General features: G+C 40.9%; 1 pseudogene; it reads left to right on the forward strand.

Moving 5' to 3' along the window:
- The first annotated feature begins 6,341 nt into the window (after window positions 1-6,341).
- Window positions 6,342-20,223, forward strand: LOC126937327 (prohibitin 1-like; annotated as a pseudogene).
- The last annotated feature ends 1,835 nt before the right edge of the window (window positions 20,224-22,058 follow it).

The following is a 22,058-nucleotide window of genomic DNA, read 5'->3' on the forward strand; positions in this document are numbered from 1 at the left end:
GATCTTTTCCCAACCAGCAATATGCGGTACAATATTCCCTGGAGATGTTAGGCAGTGGCCATGAGCCATAGCTTCCAGTCAGCCATGCCATCACGAGGGTAAAAAAATTCTGCACTCTGCAGTGTACTGTATTCAATAAATTACATGAGATATTAAATATTGTAAAGCATACTTTATGTTAGATAATTTTACACAATTATATATAATGTAAGTGTTCTGAGCACTTTCTTTTTTTTTTTTTTTGAGACGGAGTCTCACTCTGTCCCCCAGGCTGGAGTGCAGTGGCGCCATCTCCGCTCACTGCAAGCTCCGCCTCCCGGGTTCACGCCCTTCTCCTGCCTCAGCCTCCCTAGTAGCTGGGATTACAGGCGCCCGCCACCACGCCCAGCTAATTTATGTATTTTTAGTAGAGACAGGGTTTCACCATGTTAGTCAGGATGGTCTCCATCTCCTGACCTGGTGATCCGCCCACCTCCGCCTCCCAAAGTGCTGGGATTACAGGCGTGAGCCACCGCGCCCGGCTGAGCACGTTTAAGGTAGATGAGGCTAAGCTATGATGCTCAGTAGGTTAGGTGTATTAAATGCATTTCAACTTACAATGTTTTCAACTTATGATAAGTTGATCAAGATGTAACCTTGTGTTAGGCCGTTCTTGCAATTCTATAAAGGAATACCAGAGACTGGGTAATTTATAAAGAAAATAAGTGGGCTGGGCGCGGTGGCTCACGCCTGAATCCCAGCATTTTGGGAGGCCGAGGCGGGCGGATCACGAGGTCAGGAGATCGAGACCATCCTGGCTAACACGGTGAAACCCCATCTCTATTAAAAATACAAAAAATTAACCCGGCGTGGCGGCGGGCGCCTGTAGTCGCAGCTACTCGGGAAGCTGAGGCAGGAGAATGGCGTGAACCTGGGAGGCGGAGCTTGCAGTGAGGACAGATCGCGCCCATTGCACTCCAGCCTGGGCGACACAGCGAGGCTCCGTCTCAAAAACAAAAACAAAAAACAAAACAAAACAAAATTTAAAAACCCCAGAAAATAAGTTTAATTGGCTCACAGTGCTGCAGGCTATACAAGCATGGCACCAGTATTTCCTCAGCTTCCGGGGAGGCCTCAGGGAGCTTTTTACTAATGACAGAAGGAAAAGTGAGAGCAGCCACGTCACGTGGCAAAAGCAGGTGCAAGAGAGACAGTGGGGGAGATGCCACACACTTTTAAACAATTTGATCTTGTAAGAATTCACTTACAATAGTGATGACAGCACCACGCTATAGGGGAGGCACCCCCATGACTGAAGCCCCTCCCATCAGGCCCCACCTTCAACATTGGAGATTACAGCTCAGCATGAGATTTAGAGAGGACAAAATCCAAACTATATCAAACCCCATCATAAGTTGAGGAGCATCTGTTTTTTGTTTGTTTGGTTGGTTGGTTTGGTTTTTTTTTTTTTTTTTTTTTTTTTTTTGAGACGTAGTTTATCTCTTGTTGCCCAGGCTGGAGTGCAATGGCATGATCTCAGCTCACCGAAACCTCCACCTCCCGGATTCAAGCGATTCTCCTGCCTCAGCCTCCCAAGTAGCTGGGACTACAGGCATGCACCACCACCCTGGCTAATTTTGTACTTAGAGACGGGGTTTCTCCATGTTGGTGAGGCTGGTCTTGAACTCCCAATCTCAGGTGATCCACCCACCTCAGCCTCCCAAAGTGCTGGGATTACAGGCATGAACCACCGCTCCCGGCCAAGGAGCATCTGTAATTTAAAGACATTCATAACAATATCTCTCTCTGTAGTTATGCCATCAATTGGATCTCTTATTTTAAGTTCATTTGTTTGCATTTTAATTTTACATTTAATTTTATATTAAGATTTTTTTTTTTTTTTTTTTTTTTTTTGAGATGGAGTATTGCTCTTCTTGCCCAGGCTGGAGTACAATGGCAAGATCTCAGCTCACTGCAACCTCCGCCTCCCAGGTTCAATCTATACTTCTGCCTCAGCCTTCTGAATAGCTGGGATTATAGGCATGAGCCACCATGCCCAGCTAATTTTGTATTTTCAGTAGAGACGGGGTTTCACCATGTTGGTCAGGCTGAACTGAGGAGGCAGAGGCGGGCCTCCCAAGTTGGTCTCAAACTCCCGACCTCAGGTGATCCACCTGCCTCGGTCTCCCAAAGTGCTGGAATTACAGGTGTGAGCCACCGTGCCCAGCCATATTATGATTATTTTTTAAAAATTTATATGCTTCCAAAATCAAATATATAAACAAAATGTGTTTGAAGAAATTAGCTTTTCTCTGTCTCTGCTCTTCTCTTCCTCCCTATAGGTAACTATTTTTTAAATTTTAGTAGTTTGTCCTTCCATTTTATTGTTAATTTAAAATCATTTCACCAAGCAATTTAAAATAAAATAAATCATTTTGTTTGGTAATAAGAATATTAATCCTTACGTTTACCTAGAATTTCACAGTCTGCAGAAGTCCTCTTCGATTGACAATTGCATTGTATAAAAAGCTTCCAGAGGAAAATGTGCCACTGAGTCTCTGTATGGACCTATTCCCAAGTGAGATGTGATGCTAAAAGATGCACATTCTCCTCTTCTGAAAATTATGAAGACTTAGGAAAGTTGTGCTTTTTTGCCTCCAAGTCATCGCATAGGGGTGTGCATGCAAATGTATTGAGGCGAGCCCACTGAGAAATGAAGGTAGTGCCAGAGGTAGGATAATCAATGCTTCTTTCCAACTGTTATTTGACTCAGGTCCGTCTGTTCTTTCTTGGTTCCTCTCCAATAGCTAAATTAAATTTATAGGAATTTTAAATTCACTTCCACGATGCAGTCCATACAATTTGGAAAATGATTGCTTAGTGTTGTAGGAGATATGACAAAAGGCAAAGCCCAATGCTTGACTCTAGAAGCTCAGAATCAAGTGGATTTTTAAAAAGACATTTCAACAATCCAAACATTTGTGTTCATTGAAAACAGCCCTACTTTGCATAGAATTTATTTTCTGCAGAGCTTCATCTAATGGAAGACTTTGAACCAGGGTTTGAGAACAAATTAAGATGCTGCTGCTTTTTTGTCTTCAGATTAATTGTGGAAAAACTGGCTTCTGACTTTAGGATTGTAGCCCTGGTTCTAGAAAGAGCTTCAGCATTATTATGCAGGGTAAGAGCAATAAGGTAATGTACAGGCAGTCCCTCCAATACAGAATGTTCCTACTATGAACAGAACCTAGAGGAGAAGAAGCTAAACATACTGTCAGAAAGACGTATGTTATATTTCCACATAGCAACAACTGTTTTCTCTTTGAGGTTTTTAACTAGACTCTCCAGAGAACCCCCTATAGAACAAAGATGGTTGGAACAGTTTCATGAATGATCGCTTAAAAATATACAAATTCACTAAATAATTTTTTATATCACAATTTACTTCTAAAGTAGCATAATTAGGAAAGAAACTTTAGAAAAGGCAAAATGATTTCACTGTTTTTTCAATGTTGTTAACTCTTTAGCAAGTGAAGGTTGCAAAGATCTGTCATTGTAACACATGGTTTATGAATAGGAAGATGTTGGTTCGGTGTTTTTAAAGGAGCTCATTGTAAATATACAGTTAAAATTCATGAAGCAAAATTACATGACCTTGAAAACGTTTACCTTCGAGCTGCTACAAACATAGTGATACTACTAATGCTATTTCCATACCACAAAATACTTTTTGAGTTTAGTGAATACTTACCTTGTACAAGACAGGGCGTTAGCAAACTATGACCTGCAGGCTAAATCCAGCCCACTGTCTGGATTTAGGATCTTCAAAAAGTAATGTCCTCATTACTATTCAGTCTCTTCATAGTCAGCTAATTTATTTTTCTTTTTCTGGCAATTTAAAGAGCTTAACTTTCTGGCTAGCTAACTTTTTTTTTTTTTTTTTTTTTTTTTTAAGACTGAGTTTCCGTCTGTTGCCCAGCCTGGAGTGTAGTGGTGCGATCTCAGCTCACAGCAACCTCTGCCGCCCAGGTTCAAGTGATTCTCCTGCCTCAGCCTCCTGAGTAGCTGGGATTACAGGTGCACACCACCACGCCTGGTTGATTTTATTTTAATATTTATATATTTTTTAGATGGAGTCTCTGTCACCCAGGCTGGAGTGCAGTGGCCCGATCACGGCTCACTGCAACCTCCGCCTCCTGGGTTCAAGCGATTCTCCTGCCTTAGCCTCCCAAGTAGCTGGGATTACAGGCATGTGCCACCGCCACCACGCCCGGCTAATTTTTGTACTTTTAGTAGAGACGGGCTTTCACCGTGCTGACCAGGCTGGTCTTGAACACCTGACCTCAGATGATTCATTCACCTTGGCCTCCCAAAGTGCTGAGATTACAGGCGTGAGTCACCGTGCCCAGCCTTTTAAAAATATTTTTAGTAGAGATGAGGTTTCAACATGCTGGTCAGGCTGGTCTGGAACTCTTGAGGTCAAGTGATCGGCCCACCAAAAGTGCTGGGATTACAGGCCTAAACCACCGTGACTGGCCCTGACTGACCAACTTTGATATGTATTAGGCATGGGGTCTGGAGTGAGCTTCAGATCCTGCCTATCAATGGCTTTACATTTTGAAATGATTGGGAGAAAAAAAATCAAAGGAAGGATGATATTTCATGGCACATGAAAATTATATATGAGATTCAAATGTCAGTGTCTGTAAAGTTTAATTGGAAATTTACCATGCCCATTCATTTACCTATTGTCTTTGCTTTTGCACTGTAACAGCAGAATTGAATTGTTGCAGCAGAGACCATATAGCTAACAAATCCTAGATATTTACCACCTGGACCTTTACAGAAAAAATTTCCAACCCCTGTACTAGGCAGAACAGGTGTGAAACATATACTGATGAGTCACAACAGACAAGATCCCTTGCTTCAAGAAATCTACCAACAAGACATTATCTCACTTTGACCAGGCGCGGTGGCTCACGCCTGTAAACCCAGCACTTTGGGAGGCCGAGGTGGGTGGGTCACCTAAGGTCGGGAGTTCAAGACCAGCCTGGTTAACACAGTGAAATCCTATCTCTACTAAAAATACAAAAAAAAAAAAAAAAAAAAAAAACTACAAAAAAAAAAACTGGGCATGGTGGCATGTGCCTGTAATCCCAGCTACTCGGGAGGCTGAGGCAGGAGAATCACTTGAACCCAGGGGATGGAGGTTGCAGTGAGCCAAGATCAAGCCACTGCACTCCAGCCTCGGCAACAAGAGCAAAAACTCCATCTGGAAAAAAAAAAAAAAAAAAGACATTTCGCTTAAATCTCATAACAAGTCTGGAGATAGAGGTACAATTTTATCATTATCTTCATGAGGCAACTGAGGCATGTAATTATTGTACCCACAGGCAACTGAGGTACAGAGGTTAAAAAATCTTGTCAAAATCCACACAGATCACTGAGGGAGGCAGGATCCACAGCTCACTCCAGACCCCATGCATATGTATTCCCATTGATCAGCATTAGCCAGCTAAGAAGTTAAGCTCTTTAAATTGCCAAAGGAAAAAAAAAATAGATGCTGACTATGAAGTAAGTGAAATAGTAATAAAGATGTTATGATTTTTCTGACAGTTTTAGATTTACAGAAAAATTGAGCAGAGTCTACAGAGAGTGCTAATATGTGACCCCATCTCTGCATACAGTTGCCCCTTTTAGTAATATTTTACATTAGTATAGTGTTTTGTTACAATTAATGAGCTAATATCATTACTTTATTATTAACCAAAGTCCATAGTTCATTCAGATTTTCTTAGTTTTTCTCTAATATCCTTTTTTTTTTTTTTTTTTTTTTTTTTTTTTTTTTTTTTTTTTTTTTTGAGACAGAATCTTGCTCTGTCGCCCAGGTTGGAGTGCAGTGGCACAATCTTGGCTCACTGCAACCTCTGCCTCCCAGGTTCCAGCGATTCTCCTGCCTCAGCCTCCCAAGTAGCTGGAACTGCAGGTGTGCACCACCACGCCCAGATAATTTTTTTTTTTTTAAATAGAGATGGGGTTTCACCATGTTGGCCAGGCTGGTCTTGAACTCCTGACCTCAGATGATCCACCCACCTCGGCCTTCCAAAGTGCTCTGATTACAGGCATGAGTCACCGTTCCCGACCTCTAATACCCATTTTCTGTTCCAGAATCTCATCCAGGATACCGCATTACATTTAGTTGTCCTATCTCCTTAGGTTCCTCTTGGCTGTGATGGTTTCTTAGACTTTCCTTGTCTTCAATGATTTTGACAGCTTTAAGCAGTACTGGTCAGCTACTTTTTAAAGCATGTTCCTCAATTTAAATTTAAATGGAATGTTTTTACAATGATGAGACTAAGGCTATGGGTGTGGGGATGGAAGACGACAGAGGTAAAGTGTCACTCTCCTTACATCATGTCAATGGTACAGACTGTCTGTGTGATTTGTGACTGCTGGTGTTGACCTTCATCACCTGGCTGAAAGAGGTTTGTCAGGTTTCTCCACTGGGAAGTTATTCTCTTTCCCCCCTTTTCCATGATGTATTATTGAAAGGAAGTAAAAATGTGCAGCCCACACTTAAAAGGCAAGAAATTATGCTCCCAGTCTTTAGAGTGAAGTATCTACTTACATGATTTTGAATTCTTCTTTACAGGACATTTGTCTCTTCTCTCCCATTTATTAATGTAGCCAATCATTTATTTAGATCAGTAGGAATTGCTGGGTATTTTTTGTACTTGGGTTATAATTCAATACTACTTCTTTTTTTCTCTAATTCTTCCAGCTTTGGCCATTGAGAACTCTTCCAGTTGGCTCCTGAGCCCCTTTGAAATGCCTTTTTTATTTTTTTGAGACAGAGTCTAGCTCTGCCGCCCAGGCTGGAGTATAGTGGCACAATCTTGGCTCACTGCAATCTCTGCCTCCTAGGTTCAAGCGAATTTCCTGCCTCAGCTCCCCAAGTAGCTGGGATTACAGGTGCATGCCACTACACCTAGCAATTTTTGTATTTTTTAGTAGAGACAGGGTTTCATTTGTTCATTTTTGAGAAATTCCTGTTTCTAGCACTACAAGATGCCCTAGGCTATTCATGTGTATATCCTGCCCAGTACTAGAATCAGCCATTTCTCCAAGTAGCCTGGTTTCTTCTACTAGAGAATGGTATTACAATAGAAACCAAGATCTGAACAGGCACTGTGTGCTACCTTGTTTCGTTTTAGGCCCTCTCAGCTGACAGAGCAAATAAATATATGTGTATATACTAATCTGTATGTGGTAGGCCAAGAACAGCCCCCTGAAAGATATCTACCTCAAATTCCTAGGAACCTGTGAATGTTACATTATTTGGAAAAATTGTCTTTGCAGTTGTGATTAAGGATTCACACTCAGCAACGTTTCCGTTTTCCTTCTACTCACTATGCATTGTTGATTATGAACTCAGCAATATATAGTTAGACACAGCCTGTCTGACTTCTCTCCCAACCACAAGAAGGCCAACCCTGCACCTGTGGTCACTGACTAGTTGAACTTCAGATGCCTGAGCTAGCAGCCTTCCACAAAGATTGAATGAACCAGAAAGTTTCTGGGAAAGTAGAGAAGCTTTGAAAAATGAGAGAAATGATGTGAGATTAGTGAAAAGTGAGATATGGTAGATCTTTAAAGGTCTTGCAGCCAGGGAAAGAGAGAAACTTATAGTAGAGCAGGAAAGTTGAGACCGAGTTTAGATGGAGACCAGCTTCCATCCCAACTGAGGCTAGCCACCATGGAAGGCTCGACCATCTCAGAAGCAGACTGGTTGACTCCTTGTAGCAAATTCAGTGGCTGACCTTGCCAATGCACAGCTAGATGACTGCCCCGATTCCAGCCCACTTCCGAAGCCCTGGAGCTCAGATTCCATTCTGAAGAGGAAAGTGACAAGTAATGTATTTCAGGGCTTCTCAAATTTTAATGTGCATATAAATCACTTGGAAATCTTGTTAAACCACTGACTCTGATTTAGGGATTTTTAAATACAAATCTTGATTCGGACTCAGAAGATCTGCAGTGGGCACCAAGATTCTACATTTCTAAAAAGCTCCCAGATGCTTCTGATGCTGCTGGGCCCATGGACCCCAACTCGAATAGCAAGGATGTGTTTGACTGAATGTCAAAATGCATAAGAAATCTCAATATTTGGCTGAGTTTATCTGGAAATGCCTAGATTAAGTTTTGCCATAGCAGGCAGAAATGGAGACTTGAGATAGAAATTAAGTTCAGTTTTAGAAAAATTTAAAAGTAAAATTTTTATGTACTGATTTTATGACTTGAGACATCTGGGCATATAGCGATCACTATCATCCTTCGGCGTCCAGTTCAAATATACCCTCCTCCTGAAGTCTTTCTGGATATTTCTCTGGTTGGAATTAACTATTTATTATTGAGAACCCGTATATCATGTTTCTTTAAAAGCTCATTTTTTCCATGAATCACAAATATTTACTGTAAATGTAGAGATGTGACTGTCTCTTCTTTTTCCCCAAACATAGTGACTCATAGAAATTACTTAATAATTGCTTCTTGATGAAAATGCTGATTTTAAAATAGACTGCCTGTAGAATGAGAATAGTATCTCAAAAGTTAAGTACATCATGAAATCAAGCAGCCAGCCCAAAAGCATTTGAAAAGACAAAATGAAAACAGTGATTGCCGGTTGGGAACTTCTCTAAGCAACAGAAGGAAATGTTCTCACACTTTGGGAGACAAGGGTAATTCAGCAGAACCAAGTCCAGACTTCTTTAGGTAATTAAGTATTTAACCTTTAAGATTGTTAAAAGACTTTATCTTTACTAAATCTAAAATTAGTAAAATTACAGTAAAGACTGTAAAGCTAATAATAGTTGTCATGCACAAACTTTAAAAAATATTATCAAAGTTAGCCTACCCCTTAGGGAAGGTTGCCAAACTTCAGTTTTCTTTTGATAATGGTATTTTCTTTTTCTTTTTTTTTTTTTTTTTTTTGAGACAGAATCTCGCTGTGTCACCCAGTTTGGAGTGCAGTGGCACAACCTTGGCTCACTGCAACCTCCACCTCCCGGGTTCAAGCGATTCTCCTGCCTCAGCCTCCCGAGTAGCTGGGACTACAGGCGCATGCCACCACTCCCAGCTACCTTTTTTTTTTTTTTTTTTTTGGTAGAGATGGGGTTTCACCATCTTAGCCAGGATGATCTTGATCTCCTGATCTCATGATCCGCCCGCTTCGGCCTCCCAAAGCACTGGGATTATAGGCGTGAGCCACCGCACCCAGCTGGTAATGGTATTTTCAAAAATTAGGTACTGTAGAATTGTTTCATACCTGCAAGTTAGGTTCCAATATTAAAAAAGATTGAATTTAGTAAAAACTATTCTTAAAAAAATCTGTTAAGACATCAACAAAATATTTGTAATTTATATATATATATATATACATATTTGTAATCTGTTTTCTTTTTTCATCAATATGTATATCTAAATTTTTATAATTTAAATCCATGTGGTATGCTAGACTTCCACTCTGGAGAACTGGGAAAATTCAAATGTTAAAAATATATTTTATTAATATCTATTTACAATTTTTTCTAGTTTTGTTCAATTAGCAGATAACTGTTACTTATTTGACAAATAAATGCAGCATACAAACAAAGAAGAAAAGCTCTTATGAGTCAGAAAAAAGCACTCCTCTATTCCCCCAAATTAAGATCACTTGTACTGGGGCATGAAAGTAGGTATATCTCCAAGGATCTTAGTCTACAGCAATAATATTGCACAAATACATGCACTCACTTAGAAGGGAGAAATAAATGAGCTCGGAAAATGATCATTAAAAAGCTGGAAACTGTTTTGTTGACCATGAAAGCCTGCCATAATAACCACATTCCTTATATAAAGATGAAATATGAATTTAATGACTTAATAGACTCATCAAAGTCAAGAATAAAATTTCATTTTGCCTTCCAGATTTCATGCTGTCCACCAGCAAGCATCTGAAGTGTTGCTCAGTCTGCAATCATTATGGAACAAGTACACCTATCAGACCACAGTCAAGAAGCCGGAGTGAGACTGGGTGCTATGGCTCATGCCTATAATCCCAGCACTTTGAAAGGCTGAGGCCGGTAGATCACCTGAGGTCAGGAGTTCAAGACCAGCCTGACTAACATGGTGAAACCCCGTCTCTAATAAAAATACAAAAATTAGCTGGGTGTGGTTGCGTGCACCTGTAATCCCAGCTACTCAGAAGGCTGAGGCAAAAGAATCACTTGAACCTGGGAGACAGAAGTTGTGGCGAGCTGAGATCGTGCCATTGCACTCCAGCCTGGATGACAGAGCAAGACTCTATCTAAAAAAAAACAAAAAAAAGTTGGATAGCTGGAGAGAGCTATCCAATTTTGAGCAAATAGTAAAGCCCGTTTTAATCTACTTTAAAGTACATATGAAAGTATTACTGATATAATGTAGTCCAAACAGGTTCTCTATACCTATGAAAGCCTGAGACATTTAAAATGAGGAGTGGTCATTCTTTGGGTGCCACTATGTTAGCTATAACTTTTTTGTATTACTGTCAGAGTCTTTGTAATATTTCCCTGATTACATTCAAGGCTGATGGATTTCTCTTATTTTTTTTCCCCATACATCTTTAAACAGCTGTTCATTTCAGTAATACTTGAGGTCTTTGAACACAGAAAACATCTATATATTAATTAATTAATTTATTTATTTTTGAGACCGAGTCTTGCTCTATCGCCCAGGCTGGAGTGCGGTGGCGCGATCTCTGCTCACTGCAATCTCCGCCTCCTTGGTTCAAGTGATTCTCCTGCCTCAGCCTCCCAAGTAGCTGGGAGTACAGGCACCTGCCCCATGCCCAGCTAATTTTTGTAGTTTTAGTAGAGACGGGGTTTCACCATATTGATCAGAATGGTCTTGAACTCCTGACCTTGTGATCCGCCCACCTCGGCCTCCCAAAGTGCTGGGATTACAGGCGTGAGCCACCGTGCCTGGCTATACATTAATTTTTAAAATTTATTTCTGTCTTTCCATCCCCACAACTAAAAGTAGAAATTATTTAATCTTTGTTCTGTATTAAAAGGTTTATTACAATTAGGACTTTTCCATTTCTGAGACAATTATGAGTCACCCAGAAACATATATTCATATTTGTTTTTGAATGTTTTCAAATTGAATAATTTTTAAATCACTTTTTGGAACCCATCACTAATTATTTTGCTAATGTTATTTATGCATGTATCTTATTTCTTCAGTGTTGGAATATAAGCAAACCCAGAGGTAGGACCTACATTATGCCTTACAATAAATGAACGAATGTTCTTTTCTGATTAAAAACACACATTCTAGAATATTATTTGACAATATTTGGAAACCACTTTATAAAAATTGAGAGCATCCAAAGTAAAAAGGTATGTTTTACAATCCTTTTGGAAAAAAACGCTTTGCATTACATGGAAACTTAAGTATTATTTTATAGGAGAGATTAAGACAATCCAAAAGATGTCCATATTGATCACACTTATATACACAGAAGAAAATTCAGTAATATCAATCATAACATTATCTCCAGAGTAATCATTTATCAAATATAGTGTTAAGGTGGGCTAAATTGCCCTAACAAAGAAATCCCAAGATATACAATGACGCAATCACAATAGAATGAGACTCCTCACTCACATAACAGTCCTGGGCAATGGGATGTGGGTGTGTTTCCTCCAGGAGGTGACTCAGGAACCCAGGCTCTTCCATCTTGTGGCTCTAGTATAGGATCTCTTGCCTGGAACCAGATGGCAGAAGTGGAAAAGGGGGTGCATGGCATAAACTTATTTCTGTAAAGTCACCTCCACTTGCAAGCCATCAGGTAAATTCAGTCACATAGTCACATCTAACTGTAAGGGAAGCTGGGAAATGTATTCTAACTGTGCGATTAAGGAGGGGGAAATGCACTAGCTAGTAGTTTCTGCCACATCTGGTAAGACAACCACTCATAATTACAACTACTTGAGAGTTTATATTCTAGGTTTGAGAGTTGTTCAGGTTAGAATTTAGGTGATACGTGTTCTTTATACGATTTCATTCTGGAAGAGCGAGTTTGCATCCACTGTGGGTGAACTGGGATGTACATAATGAAGAGATACCCAGACACAAAACCAGAGCTGGCAAAATCACCTTTGTTTGGAAACAGGGGCTTCTGCCACCTGGAGGATAAATGCTGAGTGAAAGACTGGTTCCTGGGAAGCTCAGAACATCTATGTGAATGCATTCATTCCCTCTCGTGTTTTAAAATTTGAACTCCAGGTAAAATTGCACGTAGACAGAAAATCTTTTCCTTCTTAAACTCTACTCAAGGAACCTGAAGCTGGTTCAGGATTAATCTGTTTCTTTCCTTCACAGGAAATAGGTAAGTCTTAGAAATACAAAAGTGAACCAATCCAAGCTGTAGGGGGAAACCCAAGCATCTAGTTGTACAGGCATGCACTACCACACCCAGCTCACTTTTGTAGAGATGGGATTTCACCACATTGCCTAGGCTGGTCTTGAATTCCTGGGCTCAAGTGATCTGCCCACCTCAGCCTCCCAAAGTGCTGGGATTACAGTCATGAGTCGCTGTGCCTAGCCTACTGATGAATTCTTTTTTTTTCCTTTTTTTCTTTCTTTCCTTTTTTCTTTCTTTCTTTCTTTTTCTTTTTCTTTTTTTTTTTTTTTTTTTTTTTTGAGACAAAGTCTTGCTCTATCACCCAAGCTGGAGTGCAGTGGCTTGATCTCAGCTCACTGCAACCTCTGCGTCCCGGGTTTGAAAGATTCTCCTGCCTCAGCTTCCCAAGTAGCTGGGATTACAGGTGCTGCCTGTACAAAAATTAGCCACCATGCCCGGCTAATTTTTGTACTTTTAGTAGAGACGGGGTTTTGCCACATTGGCCAGGCTCGTCTTGAACTCCTGACCTCAAGTGATCCACCCTCCTTGCCCTCCCAAAGTGCTGGAATTACAGGCGTGAGCCATCACACTCAGCCGATTTATTGTGTTTTTTTAAAAAAAAATTCTACTGGAGCATTTTACCTTCTGCTATAGCTGTTATAAAATGCTGTTCCTCTGTTGTTAATAATCCAGCCATGGTTATGGCTATTTCTTGTTCTTAGACATCTTTGCTGTTCTTTGCTGTATCCTCTGGAGTTACCTGGCAATGCCAAGGTGTACTTCTCACCTTGCTCATGTAACCCGAGGAGCATGCTAGAAATAATTAGATATTACTGGGATGCTTCCATCCCTAGTTCTTTTTCTGGAATTCTCTAGTCTTGTCAAAGTCACTCTGCTTGTCTGCAAACTGAGACCAGAGGCTGGGCAACCTCATGTACTGACAACCTATTTTTGCCAGAAACCGATCAAATTTCTTTTTCATCTGGAAATAAGTCCTTTCTTGGGATCTTTTATATAATGCAGAGATTGAGTAAGATTGTTAATTCTCTCTTATATTAACAAAGAGTAAAATGTGTGTGTCAGCAATCCAGTACCCTGATATTTGCTTGATACCACAGCATTCTACCTGAATTTAATTCACAACTGTAAGATGATCAAGGTTCTCTGTCAAGGAAAGAGTAAAGTTGACCCTCTCCAAAAGATGGGGCCAGGCTGGGCGTGGTGGCTCATGCCTGTAATCCCAGCATATTGGGAGGCCGAGGCGGGTGGATCACCTGAGGTCAGGAGTTCAAGACCAGCCTGACCAACATGGAGAAACGGCATCTCTACTAAAAATACAAAATTAGCCGGGCGTGATGGCACGTGCCTGTAATCCCAGCTACTCGGGAGGCTAAGGCAGGGGAATCGCTTGAACCCAGGCAGTGGAGGTTACGGTGAGCTGAGATTGCATCATTGCACTCCAGCCTGGGCAACAAGAGTGAAACTCCATCTCAAAAAAAAAAAAAAAAAAAAAAAAAAGATGGGGCCAGAACTGGTAACCATGACTATTTACACGAGTTGGTAACCTGTGAATCCAATAACATTGCATTTCTTACTGTTATATCAATGTGCAAATGTTATAAATATATCTAATTTCTATATCTGCTTTTATACTCCATTCATCACTGTGTAAGGAATCTCTCTGACGCCTTGTCTTGCACCTAGGATGGTAGGTGCGATGGCTGGGCAAAGGAAGGCAAGCATCTAGCTAAATATTGATTTGGGTACAGCAGAGTTCTAATTCTGAGTAATTGGTACTTGTCTGCTTCATCCTGTTAAGAAAAAACAGTGTTCCTGGATGGTTGTGATATAATAATGGCACCCAGCCTAGGCTGTGCTAAAAATATGACCCTTGCAAAGTAGATTTCTCTTTTGTTCTTGGGATGAAACTTGCAGCCTTATTACAACTCATAAGAGCACCTATTCTATTTGTGGAAACTATGCTTGCCTGTGTTTACCGTGCATTTGGTCCATTTCTTGCATTATAGGTAGGGTGGGTCTGGTTCGAGTCTGCACGCTACTATTTGCTCTTGTCAAATTTCAGTTTGTACCTTATATCTCAGTATAGTATAAATACTAACAGTACCTTCTGCTTCAGAAGTATCCTAGTTTGGATGAGAAATTATATGTTCATCTTACACATGTATGTTATAGTACTTCCAACACAAGTCATCTCCCAACTCTCCATATTGGAAAGGTTCACAGCTTCCATTACATAAATGAAACACTACAGTTTGGAAGAATAGAATAGTAAGTTTTCATCAAATGGAGTTTTACATTCTATTCAAGGATTGAGGACCGCGCTGGCCTTTTTGGAACAATCTGGCAATGCCTTGGCTACATCTCTAAAATCTGCTCAGTACTGATACAGTGGCCACTAGGGCCGTGGTCCTTTGGAAGTTCTTGACTCTAGATTTCACCTTAATCAATAGAGGAGTAGTGTGTGCTCTTATTGACAACGAATATGCTATCGATGTTCTTGTCAATTAGAACTTGTCTAGGATTTGCATATTCACATTCAAATAGAAACTACCACATTTCAGCAGTGGGAGAGAAGGAGCTGAGTTACATGGGCTGGTAGCCTTTCAGAAAATTGTGTAAGGCATATTAGCAATATTGTGGACTATGATAAGCCTCTATATAGTGGTAATACTGATAAAATGTTGTATATATTGTAGTCTGAAAGGAATGCATCAAAAATTTTATTGCGTAAGTATTGAAACTGTACATTATGTATTTAAGAGAAAGCAAATTTGAAGCTCAAGTAATAAGAGATCATATGCAGATTTAGGTCTTCTAACAACAAAAATGGAAGACTAGAGAAAAAAATGCTATAACTTCTTGATTTCACTGTTAGTAGGTAATATCCTGATGTCTTTTCTCCATAACTGCAAGTACATTCAATCTCCACAGGCTGTTTTTATAAAAAATGCTAATTAATTTGTGTCCTTGTAATTAACTAAGGATCTATCTTAATAGATAGATCACTACAATAAAAGTGATGTACCATCTCCCCCACAGCAACAGAAGGATTTTGCTTTGTATCATAAATCAAATTCAAAGAATATCCTTTGGTAAAATGTTAAACTGCAAACTTTTTTTTTTTTTTTTGAGACACAGTCTCGCTCTGTAGCCCAGGCTGGAGTACAGTGGCATGATCTCAGCTCACTGCAACCTCCGCCTTCTGGGTTCAAGCAATTCTTTTGCCTCAGCCCCCCAAGTATCTGGGATTACAGACGTGCACCACCACGCCTGACGAATTTTTGCATTTTTAGTAGAGACAGGGTTTCACCATGTTGGCCAGGCTGGTCTCAATCCCCCGACCGCAGGTGATCCACCCATCTTAGCCTCCCAAAGTGCTCCTCAGGTGATCCACCCATCTCAGCCTCCCAGATTACAGGCCTTAGCCACCGTGCCTGGCCGTTAAATTGCAAACTTTCACAAGAGTTACCCATCTTGTTTTCTTTGTGAGACAGATAGTCATGTGAAATTGAGTTAATGTTATCTATGCTTTGTCGTTTATTAATGTAAAAATTTCCAGGAAGTATTATTTGACCAGAGTCATTGTGAAACACATACCAGAAATTATTATTATGTCCTTCGAAAATAACCTCCAACATAATCTGTACTTTTGATTATTTTTCTTACTGGATACATTTTCTTACTTGATAAATTGTAGTTCTGGACATAATGTTGAGTTGAAGATGCAGTGTGGTAGCTTCTTTTAGGATCATCTCTGTATTTCTAAAGTATAAAAATATTTATCGTATTTCTTTATCAGTACAGAAAAGAATTATTGCCAGCTTGACTCTGCTGGCACATAATTTGACAATGTGTTCTTCATTTAATTTAGATTTTAGCAAAATCTAGAGGATAGGAATCCTGGCAATTGGGGTTATTTACCTCTAGGACATTTTCCAGCTAAAAGGAGGAGTGGTTCTTTTGACAGTTGTAACGTAAAAGGGGTACAAAAGTTGGAGTCCAGGTCCCACTAAGGGAAATGTCCTATTGGCACAATCCCCACACCCCCCACACACACACACTTTTATCTAAATGACAGTACCCCAACTGTAGGGAGAACTAGAAGAAAAGCAGCCCTTCCTCAGACCGCAGCCCAGCTTCCAGTGATCTGGAAGTCTAGTCTCTGAAATCAGATTGAGGTCAGCCAAGATGACAGTGCTCATAGGGACCTGATCAAAACACACGAAAATATTTTCTGGGGAGAGGTATCTCCTAGGGCTCAAATTGTGTGAACAATCTTTCAAATAAAATGTCCAACACACACTCTTGTGTACCCAAGCACATGAGGTGACAAGATAATATGAAGACTGAAAGAAACCGTAAGTAATACACCTAGATCTGTAGGGGTTCTGAATATTGGAACTAACAGATCCAGATATTAAAATAACTATGTTTACTATAGCCAAGTAAACAAATCTAAGATAGAAAATACAGTTGAAAACTATACCGAAATAACATAGACAATTTTTTAAAAAGTACCCAGAAATATTTGAACATTAAAAAATATAACTGAAACTAAGAATTTAGCGGTTAGGTTTGACATCAGATTTAAAGAAGAATTACTATAAGAGCGGAGAGAAAAAAAAAAAAAAACAGAATGAAGCATGGAGAGACAAACAGATAAAAATTACATGAGAGAGAATAATAAACCCAGAGGATGTGGTGAAGGAAAAAAAACTAACATACATTTCACTGGAGTTCCAGAAAAAAAAAGGAAAGAGGAAGTGGGTCAGAATAAGTATTTGAGGAGCTTATAGCTGAAAATTTTCCAAACTGACTAAAAACATTGTCATAGCCCAGATCCTCTAAAAAGCAGAGCTTGAGGCAAAAGCTTACATGTTTACTTTACTGGTAAGTGTATTCCCACAAGCACAAGAGTGGGGTAAAATGATGTGAGATAGAGAAGGATGCAATACAGATATAGCATGTGTTATATTAACGTGGGCATACACTCATTGCAAGTCTATTACCTCGTCTTGCAACCCATCATCAGAAAAGGTATGTCAGCCACTGTTACTTCAACAATCTGGTTCTGAGAAGGAAGGGAGAGAAAACTGTCCAGGACTTTTCCTCTCCCATTGGGTAGAACCCACTACATGGCGTGATACCTCCCACACTTCAAGGTTGTGTACACGTGAGCACTGAGTGCCTCAGCCCACTGGGAAAGTCCCAGGGCAGGACATGAAAGCACATAGCAAGTGTGTGAGATAAGCCACAGGTTGTGCTCAAGTGTGACAAGGATCAGAGAACAGCCACCATAGAGGGCAGATATGAATCTGTGTCAATAAGGTTAGCACATAGATCTGGGGTAACACAAAAGTAAATCTTGTACAGACATCAGTCCAACCAATTCCAGAAGCCCTACAAGCCCAAAGCAGGATAGGAAAAGGTTTTCACCTAGGCACATTGGAGTAAAACGGCTGAAAATCCAAGGAAGACAGAAACTCTTAAAAAGCAGCGAGGGGACCGGGCGCGGTGGCCCACATCTGCAATCCCAGCACTTTGGGAGGCCGAGGAGGGCGGATCACGAGGTCAGGAGATCGAGACCATCCTGGCTAACACAGTGAAACCCCGTCTTTACGAAAAATACAAAAAATTCAGCTGAGCGTGATGGCGGGCGCCTGTAGCCCCAGCTACTTGGGAGGCTGAGGCAGGAGAATGGCGTGAATCCGGGAGGCGGAGCTTGCAGTGAGCCGAGATCGCGCCGCTGCACTCCATCCAGCCTGGGCAACAGTCTCAAAAAAAAAAAAAAAAAAAAAAAAAAAAAAAAAGCAACCAGAAAGCAACCAGGGAAGGAGAGCAGGCAGAGGAGGAGTTGCACGGTGCACGCGCGGTATATGTGGCTGGGGAATTCGTGTGAACGTCAGGGTGGAAGCAGGTGTGAGAGGGTCCAGCAGAAGACAACATAGCTGACAAAATGTTTGAGTCCATCGACAAGTTTGGCCTGGCCTTAGCTGTTGAAGGAGGCGTGGTGAACTCTGCCTTATATATAACGTGGATGCTGGGCACACAGCTGTGGTCTTTGACCGATTCCGTGGAGTACAGGCATTGAGGTAGGGAAAGGGACTCACTTTCTCACCCCGTGGTTACAGAAACCAGTGATCTTTGACTGCCGTTCTCAACCACGTAACGTGCCAGTCATCACTGGTAGCAAAGATTTACAGAATGTCAACATCACACTGAGCATCATCTTCCGGCCCGTGGCTAGCCAGCTTCCTCGCATCCTCACCCGCATCGGAGAGGACCATGATGAGCGTGTGCTGCCGTCCATCACGACCGAGATCCTCAAGTCAGTGGTGGCTCGCTTTGGAGGTGGAGAACTAATTTCCCAGAGAGAGCTGATCTCCAGGCAGCTGAGTGATGACCTTACGGAGCGAGCAGCCTCCTTTGGGCTCATTCTGGACGACGCGTCCTTGACACATCTGACCCTCGGGAAGGAGTTCATAGGGGGAAGCCAAACGGATGGCTCAGCAGGAAGCAGAGAGGGCCAGATTTGTGGTGGAAAAGGCTGAGCAGCAGAAAAAGGCGGCCATCACCCCTGCTGAGAGCGACTGCAAGGCCGTTGAGCGGATCACCAACTCACTGGCCACCGCAGGGGACGCACTGATCGAGCTGCGCAAGCTGGAAACTGCGGAGGACATCGCCTACCAGTTTTTACACTCTCGGAACATCACCTACCTGCCGGCGGGGCAGTCTGTCCCCTGCAGCTGCCCCAATGAAGGCCCACCCTGCCTGCACTCGGTGGGCCAACTGGGCCACAGCCCGGATGATTCGATGATTTTTTTTTTTTTTTTTTTTTTGAGACGGAGTCTCACTCTGTCCCCCAGGCTGGAGTGCAGTGGTGCGATCTTGGCTCACTGCAACCTCCACCTTCCGGGTTCAAGAGATTCTCCTGCCTCAGACTCCTGAGTAGCTGGGACTACAGGCCCGCACCACCACACCCGGCTAATTTTTTGTATTTTTAGTACAGAGGGGGTTTCACCATCTTGGCCAGGCTGATCTTGAACTCCTGACCTCATGGTCCACCTGCCTTGGCCTCCCAAAGTGCTGGGATTACAGGCGTGAGCCACCGTGCTCTGCCATCCCCATGATTCTTAACACCGCCTTCCTTCTGCCTCTACCTCAGAAATCACTGTGAAATTTCATAATTGGCTTAAAGTGAAGGAAATAAAGGCAAAATCACTTCAGATCTCTAATTAGTCTAAAACAAAAAAGGCAGCCGGAGGAAAAAAGACAGATCATCCTAAAAGGAACAACAACTGAAATGATAGCTTACTTCTCAGTAGAAGCAATGGAAGCCAGCAGACAATAACACGGCATTTTCAATACACTGAAGGAAAATAGCTGCCATAGTGACTTAGCAAACATCTACAAATATTGAAAATACTCTTTAGGAATGAAGGAGAAATAAATATTTTTTCAAGAAAAAATAGAGTGAGAAGTCATCCCCAGCAAGCCCATACTACAAGTATTAAAAGGTGCTCAGGTAAAAGGAAAATGAGCCTATGCAGAAGGCCAGAAATAGAGGAAGAAACACGAAGCAATAAAAAATAATAATTATGCTAGGGTCTCCGTTCATTTGTGCTGCTGTAACAGAATATCTCAGACTAGGTAATTTATAAAGAACAGAAATTTATTTCCTCCTAACTCTGGTGGATAAGTTCAAGATCAAGGCGCTGAGAGCCTTCATGCTGCGCCCTCACATGGCAGAAGATGGAAGGGCAAGAGAGAGTGAACCTACTCCCATCAACCCATGAATCCATTCACCTACCTCTTCCCCAAAAGCCCCACTTTCCAAGACTGTTGAATTGAGGATTGAGTTTTCAACACAAATTATCAGGGACACATTAGAGCATAGCAACTAGTAACTCTAAATAATTTGTTAACTGTATAAAACAAAAATAATGTATTGTGCAGTTTAAAATATTTATAGATATAAGACCACAACAGTATATAATTTGGGAGGGAGGTGTATGGAGTTACAGGGCTTAAAAGCCTCCTACTGGAAAAGGGTAAAAATACCAGTTGACATTAGACTTTGTCAAGTCTAATGCTTGCTAAAATTCTGCATGCTATAGTCTCTAAGGCAACCACCAAAGGAAGAGTAAAAGCTGTATAATGTCCTAGCAAATAGAGATTAAAAGTAGAATTGTTAAAAATATCAGTTATCGGCTGGGCATAGTGATTCACATCCATAATCCCAGCACTTTGGGAGGCCGAGGTGGGCCGATCACTTGAGGCCAGGAGTTCGAGAGCAGCCTGGCCAACATGGTGAAATCCCATCTCTACTAAAAATACAAAAATTAGCTAGGTGTGATAGCAGGCGCCTGTAGTCCTAGCTACTTGGGCGGCTGAGGCAGGAGAATCATCTGATCACACCACCACATTCCAGCCTGGCCAGCAAAGCGAGACTCTGCCAAAAAATGAAAAATAAAGGAAAGAAAAGAAAAAAGATCAATATAAAAGAGACAAGAATGGAGAGACAAAGGAGCATAGAACAGGCAGAACAAGAATACATCACATAATAATTTGGTAGATGTAAAACCAAATATGTCAATAATTATAGCAAATGTAAAGCAACTAAATGCTACCATTAAAACACAAAGAATGACAGGCTAGTTTAAAAAAATAAACCCCATGGAAAGAAAGTTTAGATTTCATCTCCTCCAAGTTATCTGTAAAACAAAACTATCTACAGCCCATCAGATTTGGTTTGAATTTATAAACCATAGCAATCTCACTTATCACTATATCCTAATTCAGATAATTTTGTTTAGATGGGGTCTCACTATGTTGCCCAAGCTAGACTCAAATTCCTGGGCTCAATCAATACCACTTCAGTCTCCCAAGAAGCTGTCACTGCACCTGGCTTCAGGTAATTCTTTTCTTTTTTCTTTTTTCAGGTAATTATTTTCTTTTCCTTTGTCTTCAAATGTTAAAGAATCCCTTCATTACTGAGCCAAAAAAAATTATCTTAGACATACTTTATTGAGACAGACAATGTCTCTCTCTCTCATTTCATATGACAGTCCATCAGATATAGGAATATGGATACCAATTTTTCTATTTATATATCCCTAGTTAAAAAAATTTTTTTTACATAATCTTCACCATATTTTTATATCATTTATGAAAACAGCTCCTTGTACAGTTGGCCCATTGATCCAGCTTGTTAAATTATTTTCAGACTTTGCTTAAGTGAACCATCATATTGTCACTTTCTTCCATTTCAAATCATAGGGAAATGATACAAAGAGCATGCTTTCTATATTTTCATCTTATTCATTGATAAAAACATTGAATAGAACATATCTGATGACTGTGCTTCAGAGCAGGCTTTGGAGAACTTTTTCTAAATTGACCTTGATCCATGAATCAACATTCTGAAGGCATGCAGTTTTAAACATAAATAAATTTGCCTGTGTAGCCAGTTCACATTCCTCCAACTTGTCCATGAGAGGCCTTGAGAAGTCTTGAGTTGGCATAAGAGTCCTTGTTAGATGCCCTGCTTAAATTCAAATACCTGGCTGTGCACGGTAGCTCATGCCTGTAACCCCAGCACTTTGGGAAGCCCAGATGGGTCTCTCAAAAA

Source organism: Macaca thibetana, chromosome 15 (assembly GCF_024542745.1).
Source record: "Macaca thibetana thibetana isolate TM-01 chromosome 15, ASM2454274v1, whole genome shotgun sequence".
In the NCBI taxonomy this organism is placed as follows: domain Eukaryota; kingdom Metazoa; phylum Chordata; class Mammalia; order Primates; family Cercopithecidae; genus Macaca; species Macaca thibetana.